The 21034-nt window shown below is 35.2% G+C and overlaps 1 pseudogene; it reads left to right on the forward strand.

The window, feature by feature from the left end:
• Window positions 1-1051: 1051 nt before the first annotated feature.
• Window positions 1052-19851, forward strand: LOC138326071 (uncharacterized; annotated as a pseudogene).
• The last annotated feature ends 1183 nt before the right edge of the window (window positions 19852-21034 follow it).

A 21034-nucleotide genomic window follows, 5' to 3' on the forward strand; every position in this document is an offset into this window, starting at 1 on the left:
CTACATAACATAGAAAGAGGCCCTACATAACATAGAAAGAGGCCCTACATAACATAGAAAGAGGCCCTACATAACATAGAAAGAGGCCCTACATAACATAGAAAGAGGCCCTACATAACATAGAAAGAGGCCCAACATAACATAGAAAGAGGCCCTACATAACATAGAAAGAGGCCCTACATAACATAGAAAGAGGCCCTACATAACATAGAAAGAGGCCCTACATAACATAGAAAGAGGCCCTACATAACATAGAAAGAGGACCCTACAGTACTTTTTGAGAAACATGATTGTTGACACTCCTACTGTAGATTCATTCCGAGATCAGCTGACAATTCTGAGATCAGCTGACACTAGCCGTTCTCACATCTCTCCACTATTTACTTCCTACCTTGTATATAGTTTTACATATATATATATTTAAAAAATAACAAAAAGAAACAAGTTTTAAATTCTGCATTCCCAACGCACTCTAGGTAATCTTCTTTGTCAAGAAAATCTGGTTATATTGAAAGAAGAAGACACTGACCAAATATTTCACACTATGATTTAACCAGGTTAGTATGTATATAACACATCTCTTGTAACATTCCCTGTGTAAATGAATTTAAAGGCTATTTTCAAAAGACTGATAAAAATAATAAATGGTTCTTATTTATAATCTTAATTAATTTTCGATTGTTAAGTATTAGATTTAATTATTCCGTATTAATCCCTAACGTAGAATTAACAGTTTGAATTAAATTCATCTAGCACTGTGTTTAAATTATGTTTTGACTATAAATTGTAGCGTGCAACCTAATATTTACCTGTTACAAGAGTTATCGTTCTTCCAACAGGTACTTGGTGTCAATATATTTTCATACCCATATTTTAAGTTCCGTTAATTTGTATAAATTACATTGGCTTTAAAGATTTTCAAGAACTATCGTTATTTTCAATTCGTTTTTCGTTTATTTCAATTGTTGCTTTTAACAAAATATTTACCTTTAATTACAAGTAAATGTTAAATACGACTAGGGTATATTTAACGTAGTCATTTTCTTTATGCGGCACAGGAATTTCAAGATGGCGTTTACCTTTTGACAGTGTTTGCTGTTCAATAAATAAGAATAACTCGCTGGGATGTACCAATAGAATGGAGACGAAGTCGTGACAAAACCATCACTGTTTTGCCATGTAAGCTATTGTTTTGATATATGGTTAAAAGACTTGTTTGATTTAAGCCAGCCGCTGGAACCCGACATCGTCTGCTTTGGTTTCCCTAACAACATGACAACAAGAATATTCACTTTCAGTTCATTTTAGCAAAAGTTGCTTTTAATGAAAGTTTTGATTGTTTTATGTCACAGTGATTTTGTATGTTTTCTGTGAACTGCTTGTTATAGAAAAGTTATGATTCGACGGACTTTCACTGGTTTTACCGGGGGATAATAATCTGGGACTTCCCTCGGTTAGTTTCAACTACTGAGTAGGCATGAAAAAAACCTTTGACTAGACGAGCACATGACTGAGTGCATTTGGTCCTATATGCAGAGTTGCAGACTCTTACAAGCTACATACTGAACGAATTATTTTAGACATACCTTTCTAGAATGTTAGGTACTTTTTTTGTAGATACATATGTAGGTATCTTAAATTGTATAACCTATGATAATTTAACCTTATTTTTTGATACAGTACTGGCAAGCGACCAGTTCTCGCTGAGTACCAATTCTCGCCATCGCATATGTATTTCTATGATCACAGACGGACGAATTTTGAGACATTTTTTGTGGAAATAAACATGGTGGTGTCTTCTAACAGATGGCGAGAATTGGTACTCGGCGAGAAATGGTCGCCTGCCAGTAGTGCAAGGACGTAGATGAGAAGGATAAGACGCTCGGGGTCTTAGATAAATACCATGACATTGGGTGACAACAAATTTTCCTTTGATATCCGCTGGTGCAACCTTCGATTAGCTTGTAGGTGCTAGGGTTACCGTCTTACTCTCTGAAGCTGGCTGTCATTACATGAAATTTTGTGGGGTTTTTTATTGAAAAGTTACGACATTTCAACTAAATCTTTCGTCCCTAAGCAAGGATAAGACATCATGAAATTCATTAAGTTTTACATTGGTGTTTCATTTGACATGATAAGACAAGTGTTTGTTGAGAAAAAAGTTTTTATTCCTGGTTCATAGGGGTCTTGTGTGTTGTTTAGTAGTGTAAAGAGACAGTGATGAATCCTTCTCCCTATAAATCCTTGATAAGTGTAATAGGAGAGGAGGAAATGTACTTTACCCTGCTCAGTACAGTACATATTGTATCTTTCTTCAACAATGTTAGGGGTTTAACACAATGTGGCACTTTTCAAGCATTAAGTCATGTTATTTGGTTATAAAACTGTCAATGACCATACACATTATCGGTTGTAAACACTGGACTTCCAAACACTATATGCTTGTCAATTTATATACGAGTTATTGCATCTGTGATTACCGTGAACTTTATTATTGAAAGTTACAGTATCACTAATTTATTTATCTGTCTAACAGCATTGTAGAATGGCCATATAGCGAAATGGATGAACCACCTTTTGATCTCCAGGGTTATAATCCACCCATTTCTCTGTGGCAACTTGTGGAACAACATGTCCCCAAACATGAGCAGGATGAAATCAAAAATCTGCTGGGAGAGTCCATGGTTGACCAAAGCTTGGAGCTACACCAGGAGGTAGACATAATTGAGATTTTGACTAACATTTAAATGATCATTTTTCAAACTGAAATATTTGATCTACATCCATTTTATTTGACATATATGAGTTTTATGTTATCATACTTTTAACGTAAGGATCTCTTTCCATAAAAAATAAAGGTACAAAACTTTATATTGGGTGTTGGTTAATGAACTCTAGTATGAAAGAACAAAAGTGAAAAAAGATACTTGGTAGTATGATAGGCTAATGGAATGATAATCAAATATCCTGGTATCAATTAGTTATCTACCAGTATTACCTGATATATCTGATATCAATGTCAAAGTATCAACCAATAACCATCTTAATTTTATTGTTTCTATATGGTATGGTGATGAGATCCAAGGTGACTGTGATATATATGATTAAAATACTATTAATTTTCTGATTGAAGGATAATGCTTTAGTTTGACGAATCCTATCTAAATCCTTACTTTCACAGATAGATGTTTTACTTGAGATATGGAGGGACTATAGAGACGAGACCAATGACAATCAGCGAGTCAAGTTACCGGAACCACCAGGACTCCGCGATCGTCTCATACAGGAAATCAACTTCTTTGTGGAAAACATCAGAGAGAAAGCCAAAAATAATGGAGTGTAGGTGGACATTTCAAATTTGTGTGCTTTGCTTATGCATATTCAGACATGTTAACCCTACCGATTCAGGCGGAAGTCTACCGCTTTTGAAGCTGATATTCCGCCTACCGCTTTACTATCCAAATATTCCGATTTCTGCAAAACATTTTCTTAAAAAATTTTTCTTCCGATTTCTGAAATTTATTTAGACGGTTGGGGCTGCCATGGCGGCTTCAATATGCATACCAGACAGCTTAGGGGGACTGGCTTGATAATTAAGTAAACAAAGGAGGTGTGAACACTCCCTGACCAACACCCACTGCATGGTGCTAATTAACAGCCTGGGGCTAGTTCCAACTTGGCTTGATGGTGTCACTTATTTCACAATACAATACAATACAATACAATACAATACAATACAATACAATACAATACAATACAATACAAATTGTATTGTATTGTACTTATTTCACATGTTTGAGTGTAACGATGTGTATTACGTTACATAGGCCTACCTAAGGTAGCAATCATCTGGCCTTTCAATAAATTTTGTGCCTAAAATTAGTTAGCATCATTTCAAAACCAAACACTACCTATAATTGAAATGATTTACTCACGTTTTTGATGTAAAATAGGCGTATAGTGTCTGCTGAAAGTCACAAACTTTGCAATCGTAATGGCCGCCATTTTGGAAATGGGGCGATTCTAATAGAGGAGCCGGATTCGTATAAATTTTCAGGATTTTACTAAAAAAAAAATTTTTTTTTTTTGCAAGGGGATTATTTCTCTAGAATATTTGTGTAAATTTTAGAAACAAATATTTGTATTTTTTCTTGCATAAATTAAAAGAAAATGAGTCCAGTATGTATTACAAAAAAAGTGGGGGAAAAATAAAAGTATACAATATTTTTATTGGCATTTTTCATCTTCTAAATGTAATGTAAGCCTTAATTAACATTAAAAAATGCAAAATGAGCCACCAACGCCTATGGTGATAATCAAAGTTAAAACCAAATTTGTTAACAAAATATGTTTTTGTAATTATTTTGCATATTATTGATATTTATATATCTCTGACGCGCCGCGAAAAAATGCCGCGTGCAATGCTACCGCTTTTGAGTCAAAAATCTACCTCTTTTTGGTCTCCAAAGGTTAACATGTCTGGCATATTGATAGGCAATATGTAGTATACAATACTAAGCTTCTGCATTTTTGGTGACATGTCTCATCACTTGTAATTTCTAACTTTCAGCAACCCAGAAAGATTACTTGAAGCCAAACACAATGCAGAAATCATTGATTATGCTATGGACACTGCCCGTAAGTTTTAATGTTTTGTTTACTTTTACCAAAAAAAAAAAAAAAAATAAACACAAAAAACTAGGTATCTGAAACTACAAGTCCTCTCTCTCAGATTAATTGATCCTCTTAATACCCATGACTTCACTTTATAAGGTTTTTTAATCCTTCTGTTGCAGGTGACAGTGCTCAATCACAGTACTGACCAGCTATTTCATTCTCTTATGATCAATTTTAATTCTCATCCAATGTATCAAAATTGATCATAATGAATTGAAAAATAAGATTGCTAGAGTGACAACTAAGGTTTATAAGTATGACATAATGAAAAATGATCAACATGCTTAACAATGATGTTAAAACAACATGGAATTTTAACAAAATCAGTGGAGATTATTTGTTCCATTTCTGCATTAGACAAATTCTGTGATTTGCTGTTTAGGTTCAGGTTCACGGTGTAGGTCCAGACCTGGGACTGCTCGTTCAAGGGATGGTTCAGAGACGCCGATGATCATGACACCCACAGGAAGCGACAGGTACTACATTACAGAACTGACTTTAAGTTATTAGTAGTATTATGCAACTGACTTTATATTTGTAAAATTATTCTGTGTTATCGTATGCTTCTTACACACTTGTCCAGGCTAACATGATCTCATTTAAATTTTAAGGCATTAGAATTTTATTCTTAGTATGCATATCATGGTCCACCAAGATGAAAGAGTATATCAGGCACCAATCAGTGACTAATATTTTGACATTTGATTTCGATAAAAGAAAATTTTGTCTGCATAGTATTGTCTATATGATATTATAAGTTACTGGAACTTTAAAGTTGATGCCTGGATACATCTAAGTGAAGTAGTGTGCCCTATATCAGAATCAGGTCACTATGACCTTCATTTTGCCTTTGGCTCTAATCTTAAGAAATTCTTTTTGCAGGGCTCTATCCAATACCACAAGGTACTACAATATCATACATAGTATATATGAAATGGAAAAGATATGTAATTTATTCTAAACATCTTATAATAATAGTTAAATGCTGTATTAATTATATTACAAGTAATCTTGTATTCTTTTCAGATTGTCTGCTGCATCTACATTGAGTGAAGAAATTGATTCAATGAACGATAAACTCAACTTTCTACAGTTTGATGAAGTTGTACAAGATTTAAGGTAGATACTAATTTATAACATTATGCAGGTTCAATGAAAATTATTTACTGCATTTAACATTAGTTTTTGATTAATTATCCAAAAATATGAAGTTCATTAAAATAGATCCTAAATCTCTTAACTTTATATTTTGCATATAAACAGTTAGGTGATCAGAATGAATCAGTAATCTTGTACAACTTAAATTTACATATCAGAAAATCTGGAAATATGGAAAATAGGAGAGTTTGGTATTAACATACTCTTTGGGACAAATAAAGAAGAAATGAAAATATTTTAAAGGTCAACTTCAGTTTTGAACTGCTTTCAGTTGGAAATTATGGGAGACTGATAGGATTTGTTATTGTCCAGATGGCATTTACAGCTCAATACTTAACAATTTCATAACAAATTATCAAATGAATAAACATGTCATTATGGTCAATACTTAACAATTTCATAACAAATTATCAAATGAATAAACATGTCATTATGGTCAATACTTAACAATTTCATAACAAATTTATCAAATGAATAAACATGTCATTATGGTCAATACTTAACAATTTCATAACAAATTATCAAATGAATAAACATGTCATTATGGTACAGACTTAGTGGAGTTGTAGTGTTAGTAAAGTTACTTAGTGGAGTTGTAGTGTTAGTAAGATTACTTAGTGGAGTTGTAGTGTTAGTAAGGTTACTTAGTGGAGTTGTAGTGTTAGTAAAGTTACTTAGTGGAGTTGTAGTGTTAGTAAGATTACTTAGTGGAGTTGTAGTGTTAGTAAGATTACTTAGTGGAGTTGTAGTGTTAGTAAGGTTACTTAGTGGAGTTGTAGTGTTAGTAAAGTTACTTAGTGGAGTTGTAGTGTTAGTAAGGTTACTTAGTGGAGTTGTAGTGTTAGTAAAGTTACTTAGTGGAGTTGTAGTGTTAGTAAAGTTACTTAGTGGAGTTGTAGTGTTAGTAAAGTTACTTAGTGGAGTTGTAGTGTTAGTAAGGTTACTTAGTGGAGTTGTAGTGTTAGTAAGGTTACTTAGTGGAGTTGTAGTGTTAGTAAGTTACTTAGTGGAGTTGTAGTGTTAGTAAGGTTACTTAGTGGAGTTGTAGTGTTAGTAAAGTTACTTAGTGGAGTTGTAGTGTTAGTAAGGTTACTTAGTGGAGTTGTAGTGTTAGTAAGGTTACTTAGTGGAGTTGTAGTGTTAGTAAGGTTACTTAGTGGAGTTGTAGTGTTAGTAAAATTACTTAGTGGAGTTGTAGTGTTAGTAAGGTTACTTAGTGGAGTTGTAGTGTTAGTAAGGTTACTTAGTGGAGTTGTAGTGTTAGTAAGGTTACTTAGTGGAGTTGTAGTGTTAGTAAGGTTACTTAGTGGAGTTGTAGTGTTAGTAAGGTTACTTAGTGGAGTTGTAGTGTTAGTAAGGTTACTTAGTGGAGTTGTAGTGTTAGTAAGGTTACTTAGTGGAGTTGTAGTGTTAGTAAGGTTACTTAGTGGAGTTGTAGTGTTAGTAAGGTTACTTAGTGGAGTTGTAGTGTTAGTAAGGTTACTTAGTGGAGTTGTAGTGTTAGTAAGGTTACTTAGTGGAGTTGTAGTGTTAGTAAGGTTACTTAGTGGAGTTGTAGTGTTAGTAAGGTTACTTAGTGGAGTTGTAGTGTTAGTAAGGTTACTTAGTGGAGTTGTAGTGTTAGTAAGGTTACTTAGTGGAGTTGTAGTGTTAGTAAGGTTACTTAGTGGAGTTGTAGTGTTAGTGTTACTTAGTGGAGTTGTAGTGTTAGTAAAGATTACTTAGTGGAGTTGTAGTGTTAGTAAGGTTACTTAGTGGAGTTGTAGTGTTAGTAAGGTTACTTAGTGGAGTTGTAGTGTTAGTAAGGTTACTTAGTGGAGTTGTAGTGTTAGTAAGGTTACTTAGTGGAGTTGTAGTGTTAGTAAGGTTACTTAGTGGAGTTGTAGTGTTAGTAAGGTTACTTAGTGGAGTTGTAGTGTTAGTAAGGTTACTTAGTGGAGTTGTAGTGTTAGTAAGGTTACTTAGTGGAGTTGTAGTGTTAGTAAGGTTACTTAGTGGAGTTGTAGTGTTAGTAAGGTTACTTAGTGGAGTTGTAGTGTTAGTAAGGTTACTTAGTGGAGTTGTAGTGTTAGTAAGGTTACTTAGTGGAGTTGTAGTAGTAGTTAGTGTTAGTAAGGTTACTTAGTGGAGTTGTAGTGTTAGTAAGGTTACTTAGTGGAGTTGTAGTGTTAGTAAGGTTACTTAGTGGAGTTGTAGTGTTAGTAAGGTTACTTAGTGGAGTTGTAGTGTTAGTAAGGTTACTTAGTGGAGTTGTAGTGTTAGTAAGGTTACTTAGTGGAGTTGTAGTGTTAGAGTTACTTAGTGTTAGTAAGTTACTTAGTGGAGTTGTAGTGTTAGTAAGGTTACTTAGTGGAGTTGTAGTGTTAGTAAGGTTACTTAGTGGAGTTGTAGTGTTAGTAAGGTTACTTAGTGGAGTTGTAGTGTTAGTAAGGTTACTTAGTGGAGTTGTAGTGTTAGTAAGGTTACTTAGTGGAGTTGTAGTGTTAGTAAGGTTACTTAGTGGAGTTGTAGTGTTAGTAAGGTTACTTAGTGGAGTTGTAGTGTTAGTAAGGTTACTTAGTGGAGTTGTAGTGTTAGTAAGGTTACTTAGTGGAGTTGTAGTGTTAGTAAGGTTACTTAGTGGAGTTGTAGTGTTAGTAAAGGTTACTTAGTGGAGTTGTAGTGTTAGGTTACTTAGTGGGTTGTAGTGTTAGTAAGGTTACTTAGTGGAGTTGTAGTGTTAGTAAGGTTACTTAGTGGAGTTGTAGTGTTAGTAAGGTTACTTAGTGGAGTTGTAGTGTTAGTAAGGTTACTTAGTGGAGTTGTAGTGTTAGTAAGGTTACTTAGTGGAGTTGTAGTGTTAGTAAGGTTACTTAGTGGAGTTGTAGTGTTAGTAAGGTTACTTAGTGGAGTTGTAGTGTTAGTAAGGTTACTTAGTGGAGTTGTAGTGTTAGTAAGGTTACTTAGTGGAGTTGTAGTGTTAGTAAGGTTACTTAGTGGAGTTGTAGTGTTAGTAAGGTTACTTAGTGGAGTTGTAGTGTTAGTAAGGTTACTTAGTGGAGTTGTAGTGTTAGTAAGGTTACTTAGTGGAGTTGTAGTGTTAGTAAGGTTACTTAGTGGAGTTGTAGTGTTAGTAAGGTTACTTAGTGGAGTTGTAGTGTTAGTAAGGTTACTTAGTGGAGTTGTAGTGTTAGTAAGGTTACTTAGTGGAGTTGTAGTGTTAGTAAGGTTACTTAGTGGAGTTGTAGTGTTAGTAAGGTTACTTAGTGGAGTTGTAGTGTTAGTAAGGTTACTTAGTGGAGTTGTAGTGTTAGTAAGGTTACTTAGTGGAGTTGTAGTGTTAGTAAGGTTACTTAGTGGAGTTGTAGTGTTAGTAAGGTTACTTAGTGGAGTTGTAGTGTTAGTAAGGTTACTTAGTGGAGTTGTAGTGTTAGTAAGGTTACTTAGTGGAGTTGTAGTGTTAGTAAGGTTACTTAGTGGAGTTGTAGTGTTAGTAAGGTTACTTAGTGAGAGTTGTAGTGTTAGTAAGGATTACTTAGTGGAGTTGTAGTGTTAGTAAGATTACTTAGTGGAGTTGTAGTGTTAGTAAGGTTACTTAGTGGAGTTGTAGTGTTAGTAAGGTTACTCAGTGGAGTTGTAGTGTTAGTAAGGTTACTTAGTGGAGTTGTAGTGTTAGTAAGGTTACTTAGTGGAGTTGTAGTGTTAGTAAGGTTACTTAGTGGAGTTGTAGTGTTAGTAAGATTACTTAGTGGAGTTGTAGTGTTAGTAAGGTTACTTAGTGGAGTTGTAGTGTTAGTAAGGTTACTTAGTGGAGTTGTAGTATTAGTAAGGTTACTTAGTGGAGTTGTAGTGTTAGTAAGGTTACTTAGTGGAGTTGTAGTGTTAGTAAGGTTACTTAGTGGAGTTGTAGTGTTAGTAAGGTTACTTAGTGGAGTTGTAGTGTTAGTAAGGTTACTTAGTGGAGTTGTAGTGTTAGTAAGGTTACTTAGTGGAGTTGTAGTGTTAGTAAGGTTACTTAGTGGAGTTGTAGTGTTAGTAAGGTTACTTAGTGGAGTTGTAGTGTTAGTAAGGTTACTTAGTGGAGTTGTAGTGTTAGTAAGGTTACTTAGTGGAGTTGTAGTGTTAGTAAGGTTACTTAGTGGAGTTGTAGTGTTAGTAAGGTTACTTAGTGGAGTTGTAGTGTTAGTAAGGTTACTTAGTGGAGTTGTAGTGTTAGTAAGGTTACTTAGTGGAGTTGTAGTGTTAGTAAGGTTACTTAGTGGAGTTGTAGTGTTAGTAAGGTTACTTAGTGGAGTTGTAGTGTTAGTAAGGTTACTTAGTGGAGTTGTAGTGTTAGTAAGGTTACTTAGTGGAGTTGTAGTGTTAGTAAGGTTACTTAGTGGAGTTGTAGTGTTAGTAAGGTTACTTAGTGGTAAGTTTAGTGTTAGTAAGGTTACTTAGTGGAGTTGTAGTGTTAGTAAGGTTACTTAGTGGAGTTGTAGTGTTAGTAAGGTTACTTAGTGGAGTTGTAGTGTTAGTAAGGTTACTTAGTGGAGTTGTAGTGTTAGTAAGGTTACTTAGTGGAGTTGTAGTGTTAGTAAGGTTACTTAGTGGAGTTGTAGTGTTAGTAAGGTTACTTAGTGGAGTTGTAGTGTTAGTAAGGTTACTTAGTGGAGTTGTAGTGTTAGTAAGGTTACTTAGTGGAGTTGTAGTGTTAGTAAGGTTACTTAGTGGAGTTGTAGTGTTAGTAAGGTTACTTAGTGGAGTTGTAGTGTTAGTAAGGTTACTTAGTGGAGTTGTAGTGTTAGTAAAGGTTACTTAGTGGAGTTGTAGTGTTAGTAAGGTTACTTAGTGGAGTTGTAGTGTTAGTAAGGTTACTTAGTGGAGTTGTAGTGTTAGTAAGGTTACTTAGTGGAGTTGTAGTGTTAGTAAGGTTACTTAGTGGAGTTGTAGTGTTAGTAAGGTTACTTAGTGGAGTTGTAGTGTTAGTAAGGTTACTTAGTGGAGTTGTAGTGTTAGTAAAGTTACTTAGTGGAGTTGTAGTGTTAGTAAGGTTACTTAGTGGAGTTGTAGTGTTAGTAAGGTTACTTAGTGGAGTTGTAGTGTTAGTAAGGTTACTTAGTGGAGTTGTAGTGTTAGTAAGGTTACTTAGTGGAGTTGTAGTGTTAGTAAGGTTACTTAGTGGAGTTGTAGTGTTAGTAAGGTTACTTAGTGGAGTTGTAGTGTTAGTAAGGTTACTTAGTGGAGTTGTAGTGTTAGTAAGGTTACTTAGTGGAGTTGTAGTGTTAGTAAGGTTACTTAGTGGAGTTGTAGTGTTAGTAAGGTTACTTAGTGGAGTTGTAGTGTTAGTAAGGTTACTTAGTGGAGTTGTAGTGTTAGTAAGGTTACTTAGTGGAGTTGTAGTGTTAGTAAGGTTACTTAGTGGAGTTGTAGTGTTAGTAAGGTTACTTAGTGGAGTTGTAGTGTTAGTAAGGTTACTTAGTGGAGTTGTAGTGTTAGTAAGGTTACTTAGTGGAGTTGTAGTGTTAGTAAGGTTACTTAGTGGAGTTGTAGTGTTAGTAAGGTTACTTAGTGGAGTTGTAGTGTTAGTAAGGTTACTTAGTGGAGTTGTTGTAGTGTTACTTAGTGGGTTGTTACTTAGTGGAGTTGTAGTGTTAGTAAGGTTACTTAGTGGAGTTGTAGTGTTAGTAAGGTTACTTAGTGGAGTTGTAGTGTTAGTAAGGTTACTTAGTGGAGTTGTAGTGTTAGTAAGGTTACTTAGTGGAGTTGTAGTGTTAGTAAGGTTACTTAGTGGAGTTGTAGTGTTAGTAAGGTTACTTAGTGGAGTTGTAGTGTTAGTAAGGTTACTTAGTGGAGTTGTAGTGTTAGTAAGGTTACTTAGTGGAGTTGTAGTGTTAGTAAGGTTACTTAGTGGAGTTGTAGTGTTAGTAAGGTTACTTAGTGGAGTTGTAGTGTTAGTAAGGTTACTTAGTGGAGTTGTAGTGTTAGTAAGGTTACTTAGTGGAGTTGTAGTGTTAGTAAGGTTACTTAGTGGAGTTGTAGTGTTAGTAAGGTTACTTAGTGGAGTTGTAGTGTTAGTAAGGTTACTTAGTGGAGTTGTAGTGTTAGTAAGTTACTTAGTGGAGTTGTAGTGTTAGTAAGGTTACTTAGTGGAGTTGTAGTGTTAGTAAGGTTACTTAGTGGAGTTGTAGTGTTAGTAAGGTTACTTAGTGGAGTTGTAGTGTTAGTAAGGTTACTTAGTGGAGTTGTAGTGTTAGTAAGGTTACTTAGTGGAGTTGTAGTGTTAGTAAGGTTACTTAGTGGAGTTGTAGTGTTAGTAAGGTTACTTAGTGGAGTTGTGTGTTAGTTTAGTAAGGTTAGTACTACTTAGTGGAGTTGTAGTGTTAGTAAGGTTACTTAGTGGAGTTGTAGTGTTAGTAAGGTTACTTAGTGGAGTTGTAGTGTTAGTAAGGTTACTTAGTGGAGTTGTTAGTGTTAGTAAGGTTACTTAGTGGAGTTGTAGTGTTAGTAAGGTTACTTAGTGGAGTTGTAGTGTTAGTAAGGTTACTTAGTGGAGTTGTAGTGTTAGTAAGGTTACTTAGTGGAGTTGTAGTGTTAGTAAGGTTACTTAGTGGAGTTGTAGTGTTAGTAAGGTTACTTAGTGGAGTTGTAGTGTTAGTAAGGTTACTTAGTGGAGTTGTAGTGTTAGTAAGGTTACTTAGTGGAGTTGTAGTGTTAGTAAGGTTACTTAGTGGAGTTGTAGTGTTAGTAAGGTTACTTAGTGGAGTTGTAGTGTTAGTAAGGTTACTTAGTGGAGTTGTAGTGTTAGTAAGGTTACTTAGTGGAGTTGTAGTGTTAGTAAGGTTACTTAGTGGAGTTGTAGTGTTTAGTAAGGTTACTTAGTGGAGTTGTAGTGTTAGTAAGGTTACTTAGTGGAGTTGTAGTGTTAGTAAGGTTACTTAGTGGAGTTGTAGTGTTAGTAAGGTTACTTAGTGGAGTTGTAGTGTTAGTAAGGTTACTTAGTGGAGTTGTAGTGTTAGTAAGGTTACTTAGTGGAGTTGTAGTGAGTGTAGTGTTAGTAAGGTTACTTAGTGGAGTTGTAGTGTTAGTAAGGTTACTTAGTGGAGTTGTAGTAGTGTTAGTAAGGTTACTTAGTGGAGTTGTAGTGTTAGTAAGGTTACTTAGTGGAGTTGTAGTGTTAGTAAGGTTACTTAGTGGAGTTGTAGTGTTAGTAAGGTTACTTAGTGGAGTTGTAGTGTTAGTAAGGTTACTTAGTGGAGTTGTAGTGTTTAGTAAGGTTACTTAGTGGAGTTGTAGTGTTAGTAAGGTTACTTAGTGGAGTTGTAGTGTTAGTAAGGTTACTTAGTGGAGTTGTAGTGTTAGTAAGGTTACTTAGTGGAGTTGTAGTGTTAGTAAGGTTACTTAGTGGAGTTGTAGTGTTAGTAAGGTTACTTAGTGGAGTTGTAGTGTTAGTAAGGTTACTTAGTGGAGTTGTAGTGTTAGTAAGGTTACTTAGTGGAGTTGTAGTGTTAGTAAGGTTACTTAGTGGAGTTGTAGTGTTAGTAAGGTTACTTAGTGGAGTTGTAGTGTTAGTAAGGTTACTTAGTGGAGTTGTAGTGTTAGTAAGATTACTTAGTGGAGTTGTAGTGTTAGTAAGATTACTTAGTGGAGTTGTAGTGTTAGTAAAGTTACTTAGTGGAGTTGTAGTGTTAGTAAGGTTACTTAGTGGAGTTGTAGTGTTAGTAAGGTTACTTAGTGGAGTTGTAGTGTTAGTAAGGTTACTTAGTGGAGTTGTAGTGTTAGTAAGGTTACTTAGTGGAGTTGTAGTGTTAGTAAGGTTACTTAGTGGAGTTGTAGTGTTAGTAAGGTTACTTAGTGGAGTTGTAGTGTTAGTAAGGTTACTTAGTGGAGTTGTAGTGTTAGTAAGGTTACTTAGTGGAGTTGTAGTGTTAGTAAGGTTACTTAGTGGAGTTGTAGTGTTAGTAAGGTTACTTAGTGGAGTTGTAGTGTTAGTAAGGTTACTTAGTGGAGTTGTAGTGTTAGTAAGGTTACTTAGTGGAGTTGTAGTGTTAGTAAGGTTACTTAGTGGAGTTGTAGTGTTAGTAAGGTTACTTAGTGGAGTTGTAGTGTTGAGTTGTAGTGGGTTGTAGTGTTAGTAAGGTTACTTAGTGGAGTTGTAGTGTTAGTAAGGTTACTTAGTGGAGTTGTAGTGTTAGTAAGGTTACTTAGTGGAGTTGTAGTGTTAGTAAGGTTACTTAGTGGAGTTGTAGTGTTAGTAAGGTTACTTAGTGGAGTTGTAGTGTTAGTAAGGTTACTTAGTGGAGTTGTAGTGTTAGTAAGGATTACTTAGTGGAGTTGTATGTTGTTAGTAGAGTTATGTTAGTGGGAGTTGTAGTGTTAGTAAGGTTACTTAGTGGAGTTGTAGTGTTAGTAAGGTTACTTAGTGGAGTTGTAGTGTTAGTAAGGTTACTTAGTGGAGTTGTAGTGTTAGTAAGGTTACTTAGTGGAGTTGTAGTGTTAGTAAGGTTACTTAGTGGAGTTGTAGTGTTAGTAAGGTTACTTAGTGGAGTTGTAGTGTTAGTAAGGTTACTTAGTGGAGTTGTAGTGTTAGTAAGGTTACTTAGTGGAGTTGTAGTGTTAGTAAGTTACTTAGTGGAGTTGTAGTGTTAGTAAGTTACTTAGTGGAGTTGTAGTGTTAGTAAGGTTACTTAGTGGAGTTGTAGTGTTAGTAAGGTTACTTAGTGGAGTTGTAGTGTTAGTAAGGTTACTTAGTGGAGTTGTAGTGTTAGTAAGGTTACTTAGTGGAGTTGTTGTAGTGTTAGTAAGGTTACTTAGTGGAGTTGTAGTGTTAGTAAGATTACTTAGTGGAGTTGTAGTGTTAGTAAGGTTACTTAGTGGAGTTGTTGTAGTAGTGTTAGTAAGATTACTTAGTGGAGTTGTAGTGTTAGTAAGGATTACTTAGTGGAGTTGAGTTTGTAGTGTTTAGTAAGGTTACTTAGTGGAGTTGTTGTAGTGTTAGTAAGTGTTAGTTTACTTAGTGGTAGTTGATTAGTGGAGTTGTAGTGTAGTAAGGTTACTTAGTGGAGTTGTAGTGTTAGTAAGTTACTTAGTGGAGTTGTAGTGTTAGTAAGGTTACTTAGTGGAGTTGTAGTGTTAGTAAGGTTACTTAGTGGAGTTGTAGTAATTAGTAAGATTACTTAGTGGAGTTGTAGTGTTAGTAAGATTACTTAGTGGAGTTGAGTGTTGTAAGGTTACTTAGTGGAGTTGTAGTGTTAGATTACTTAGTAGAGTTGTAGTGTTAGTGTTACTTAGTGGAGTTGTACATAAAGGGGCTTCACCCTCTTGTCACTTGTAAAATATATTGTACCCATGTGTAGTGACTGACCCATAAAGGGGCTTCACCCTCTTGTCACTTGTAAATATATTGTACCCATGTGTATTGACTGACCCATAAAGGGGCTGCACCCTCTTGTCACTTGTAAATATATTGTACCCATGTGTATGACTGACCCATAAGTATCCCAAGTGGCTTCACCCTCTTGTCACTTGTAAATATATTGTACCCATGTGTATGACTGACCCATAAAGGGGCTTCACCCTCTTGTCACTTGTAAATATATTGTACCCTTGTGTATGACTGACCCATAAAGGGGCTTCACCCTCTTGTCACTTGTAATATATTGTACCCATGTGTATTACTGACCCATAAAGGGGCTTCACCCTCTTGTCACTTGTAAATATATTGTACCCCTTTTTGTATGACATGATTAGTGTACTCAGTATTGAAAGTGTAACAGTAAAAGTAATAGGACAAATTGTCTGTAAATCACCCAATTTCACAGGTCTATATTAGGTTAAATTTCCCTGATTATTAATTTGTTGTGCAGATGCACACTAGAGGAGGAAACAAGAACGTTACTGAAGGACATCAAGTTCCTACAGGACTGTCTAGATGACGAGGCTACCTACCGAGCCGAGGTTCAGGGCACCTTCTCCAGGAGCCCACTATAGCAGGTCACAAGCTTAATCAGAATTCGTATTGTATGAGAGTCAACTTAAGGTTTTATTTTATAATTTGAATTTTAGGAACATAAGGAAATATGTAATTTTATACCTATTGATGACATACATTTGACTTGGTTATGTACATGTACTGATTTTTTTTCTCATTTATATGTGGTTCATGATCAATCAGCTGAATTTTGGTGGCTTAATTTAATCACAATACTTCAATGAAACCACAGACATTGAGTCTGATAATCTAAGGTATGTTTTTTATCTATCTTTCTGAATGTTGCAAAATACATTGAATCTGAGTCTTTTGTTAGATTAATGTACAACATGAAATGTTGATGTTTACAGATTTACAACAAGAACGATCTAAAATGGAGAAATCATTATTGGTGGATGGACTACCAAGGAGAACCCCTCAAGTCAAATCTGCCTTCGCTCCTCAAGCAGCTAGGTTTGTATACTGTGTTGTTAATTCTATCATGACTGCCACCCTCTTGTCACTTGTAAATATATTGTACCCATGTGTATGACTGACCCATAAAGGGGCTTGCACCCTCTTGTCACTTGTAAATATATTGTACCCATGTGTATTACTGACCCATAAAGGGGCTTCACCCTCTTGTCACTTGTAAATATATTGTACCCATGTGTATGACTGACCCATAAAGGGGCTTCACCCTCTTGTCACTTGTAAATATATTGTACCCATGTGTATGACTGACCCATAAAGGGGCTTCACCCTCTTGTCACTTGTAAATATATTGTACCCATGTGTATGACTGACCCATAAAGGGGCTTCACCCTCTTGTCACTTGTAAATATATTGTACCCATGTGTATTACTGACCCATAAAGGGGCTGCACCCTCTTGTCACTTGTAAATATATTGTACCCATGTGTATGACTGACCCATAAAGGGGCTGCACCCTCTTGTCACTTGTAAATATATTGTACCCATGTGTATTACTGACCCATAAAGGGGCTTCACCCTCTTGTCACTTGTAAATATATTGTACCCATGTGTATTACTGACCCATAAAGGGGCTTCACCCTCTTGTCACTTGTAAATATATTGTACCCATGTATTACTGACCCATAAAGGGGCTTCACCCTCTTGTCACTTGTAAATATATTGTACCCATGTGTATTACTGACCCATAAAAGGGCTGCACCCTCTTTTCACTTGTAAATATATTGTACCCATGTGTATGACTGACCCATAAAGGGACTGCACCCTCTTGTCACTTGTAAATATATTGTACCCATGTATTACTGACCCATAAAGGGGCTTCACCCTCTTTTCACTTGTAAATATATTGTACCCATGTGTATGACTGACCCATAAAGGGGCTGCACCCTCTTTTCACTTGTAAATATATTGTACCCATGTGTATGACTGACCCATAAAGGGGCTTCACCCTCTTGTCACTTGTAAATATATTATGCAGAACTGTTTTCTGGGTTACCTTTCTTGAACTGAATTGTCAATTCCCAATCTTCCTAGTACATATACGAATTTATAACAAATTCCACATGATTTACTATGTACTGTACAAATTACTTATAGGATTTCAAAATAACTGTGCCAAACTCCTCGACTGATATAAATTTGGTACAATGTCAGCCCAACCTTTTTGATTTACTTTGTTATTTATATCTACCATGTTTCTTATAAAGTAGGATGAAGTTAGATGGAGGTTGTTTATAACAAGTCGTCTGTATTATTACTGTTTTAATAGTTGTGTTTTGTTATTTCCACAGACGGGCCCTGCCCATAGCCCAGGACGTCAGATCTCCCTCCATAGGTACCACTGTGTCCGAGGTCCCTGGCAGTCTAGGTAGTCCTAACAGCCCAAAGGGTACTAGGACTGACCAGTCCCTTCTAAAGACTAAAGACGGAGGGTATAGTGCTAATAAAAAACTGGAGACTTCTCCGGGGTCTAGACAAGGGCCGATGAAGGCCTCACATTCAGTACTTAAGGTAGACAGTGTGACAGATAAGGGAGACAACACCGTGTCAACTGATAAACATTACTGTGCTGATCCTCGCGAAGGTTCCGCCAAAAGTGCCGCAGGTAGAATGAAGGTGAGGCACAGAGAGTTGAGTCCGGCTCGGGCCAAACTTGTGTCAGTAGATATGGCCTCAGGTAACATTACAGACTTATCTCCCAGTACCAATATGCTTCCAACACCACCGTCATCTGCCAAGTCACAACGACCTACTTCTGCTCAGAGGTTCAGGAGAATGGTGTTAGACTGTCGTGATACATGAGCAGCGTCACTTCTTTGTCACCTCGCCTTATTTATCCTCAGATTTCATAAAAGCTGCCATGACATAAGTGTTGTGGAACTACCTCAAATGGTTCTGTTCTCTGATAATGTGTGTCTTTTGTCATGTAAAACACATGATGCAGATATGAAAAAAAAATACAACTTAGCACCCAGGGCGCTTAAAAATATAACAAAGGGAGTGCTTATTAGGGAACCATTGAAATGTGTGAATAACCTCTAAAAAGTCAGCTTATATCTAACATTTTCTGTACTCATGGATCATTAATCTGTTGTAGTCAACATAGATATACCTTCTTACCTTTGATATACATCCATTGGATACAATGCAAATATTATAAGCATCACACATTTGTAAAATATTGTTAAATCCATGGGATGGGGGGTGGCGTTTATATAACTTCACTTCCTCCAGGAGGGCTGCTAATTATAGCGAATACCAGAGTATATATATTAAGTGATATCCATACTCATTAAAACATCCTAGTAAAATATCACATGAATCATATAATCACATTCTGATGAATATCTGAAAGTAAATTACATAATGATTAAAAATAGCGTTCATCTTGCTTGAGACTTGTTATTGACATGTTTTCTGTTTCTCAGTATTTCAGTCCGTTCAAATATTGATAAATAAGTTTGTTGAAGGCATTAATTGAATTAGTGTGATAATTAATATGATAGATTCTTGTTTTATTGATGTGTTTGTTAGTCAGCCTAGTCATCGCTATGTTATATAGATATGTGTGATACCTGTTATAACAGGGTAACAATGTGACAAGTATTATATTCTGTCTCTGCATATTATCTCCCTTGTGGTTAGGTATCCATTGTGACATCAAGGTTTTGTGGGCGCAATTCACATCATTTTGACTGAAAGTACACTCGCAAACACATGACATCAAAATCAATTCCTACCCTCAAGGGCAGACAACTCTGTAATATGCAAAAACAGAATACCAAGATTCTTCCACTGGTGTTAACAGGACAGTATTGTTGACCTTAATATAGAACAACAAAACTGAGGAATTTCTGATGCAATGTACTGTGTTTGTACATGGGTTAAAGTTGTATGTGTTGTAATTTGAAGAACTACTGTGCAGTGAAATGAGTATAATTTTTACAGTACGTGTTATTAGTTTTTAAAATTGTAAAGGGATTTCTTAGATAAAAATACACAAGGAATAAAAAAACAAGAATTGTATGATGCATAAAATTTGTGTTGTAACAAATATTCATACATGTTTGTAAGTCTATTTGAATGATCTTTACTGCTCAGTTCATTAAACCTGATGTTTTTTAATAGATTACTGAAGAAAGAATAACATGTCAAAATTTTTGCCCAGTTATGGCTATTATGATTTTTAATAAAAGTGTGTGGAAATCTGATGCTGTTAATGAAAAATTGGAATTTTTTATCCAATATTTGCTATAGATTTGTTATTTTCATTGTAATTTTTTATAATGCCTAGCTTAGTTTTTTTTTCTAGACTGAGCGTCAAATAATGTTTATTTGATGTGTTTAGATTTGTTGCAATGATTAGTATCTACATGTGATACAGAAGATAAATCTCCTACAGAAAGTTGTACTGATACAATCACTAGCCATAACATGTATGTACAGCTATATGTCAATGTTTATTTATATTTATTAAGATAAATTGCCACTTGTGTGATATTGGTTTGATTTGTTGATAAAGACACCTGTTACTGTGTTACTGAACGACCACGTCAATATACATCAGAAATACAGAAATTAAAGTCTGTACAAATACACCTGTTCATAGTTCTTTGTCATCATATGTTGTAAGTATGGCTTAGTGTTAAAACTTTCTTCTACATTTCAAGATTAAATTTTTACTTGATTATACATGTCATGACGATGAAATTGAAAGGTGACTAGGATGTTTACCTACCAAGGTCACCTGTACAAGTTTATATCACAACTCAGTAATCAACAATGGGTGACAATAAGATCTCTAAGTCATGTGATATTTATATAGGTCATGTGACAAAAAAATGGAATGGGTCGTATCACAATGGCATTATATATATATATATATATATAGGTCATATAACAAGAAACTGTGTCATGTGGTGATGTTACATACATGTATATGGAGGTCAGGTGATAATGACATCTATCTAAGACCATGACATCTTTAAAATGTACAGTTCATATGACATTTACATCTACCTATGGTATATAGATTATTTCACTATGGCATCTCAGACTAGCCATCAGACCAGAAGATGTAAGAATTCCTCAGCTTACACTTCTGACACTCCTCCTAGTTAGAATCAGACATGTCTGATAACTTAAATTATAAAGTTTTTATTCATAATTCTAATATATTTTAATTAGAGCTTGTATCCAGTTCAAGACATATACCAGTATGTAAACATGTGTCTCAAGATTATTGTAATTGTCAAGACAATGGAATTATGATAACCGACATTGTGAATAAGAAGAAAAACTGTCATAATATATATACAACAAAAAAAACATCCTAGATACTTCAGGGTTTACTATCACTAACACTATATCCACCCTACAGGGATCTGAGAATTAATTACAGTTTTGTATCAATATGGATCCACCAGAGTGTCCATATACCATTTTTAGACGTTTTAGGGGTCTAGATCAAAACTTGATAAAATTTGTATTCTACATAGTACTGTACATGTGTTATTTTGTTTTTGTGTATAAAATACTAGCAACTACCCCACATGGGATTTAAATCTAGAGGTACAAGAGGACTAGAGGTAATTATATATTTATTATTTTATAATTATATTAATGTGTAGAAACATTTTAAATAACCACTTGGCCAATATCCCATTGCTATTACCAAGGACATAGATAAATCCTTGCTATAGCACTGTTATAGCATAATAAATATTAATCAAGTACTCAAGGTACTTAAAGGTGGAGACCTCACAAAATGTTTCTGGTG

Source organism: Argopecten irradians, chromosome 6 (assembly GCF_041381155.1).
Source record: "Argopecten irradians isolate NY chromosome 6, Ai_NY, whole genome shotgun sequence".
Lineage (NCBI taxonomy): Eukaryota > Metazoa > Mollusca > Bivalvia > Pectinida > Pectinidae > Argopecten > Argopecten irradians.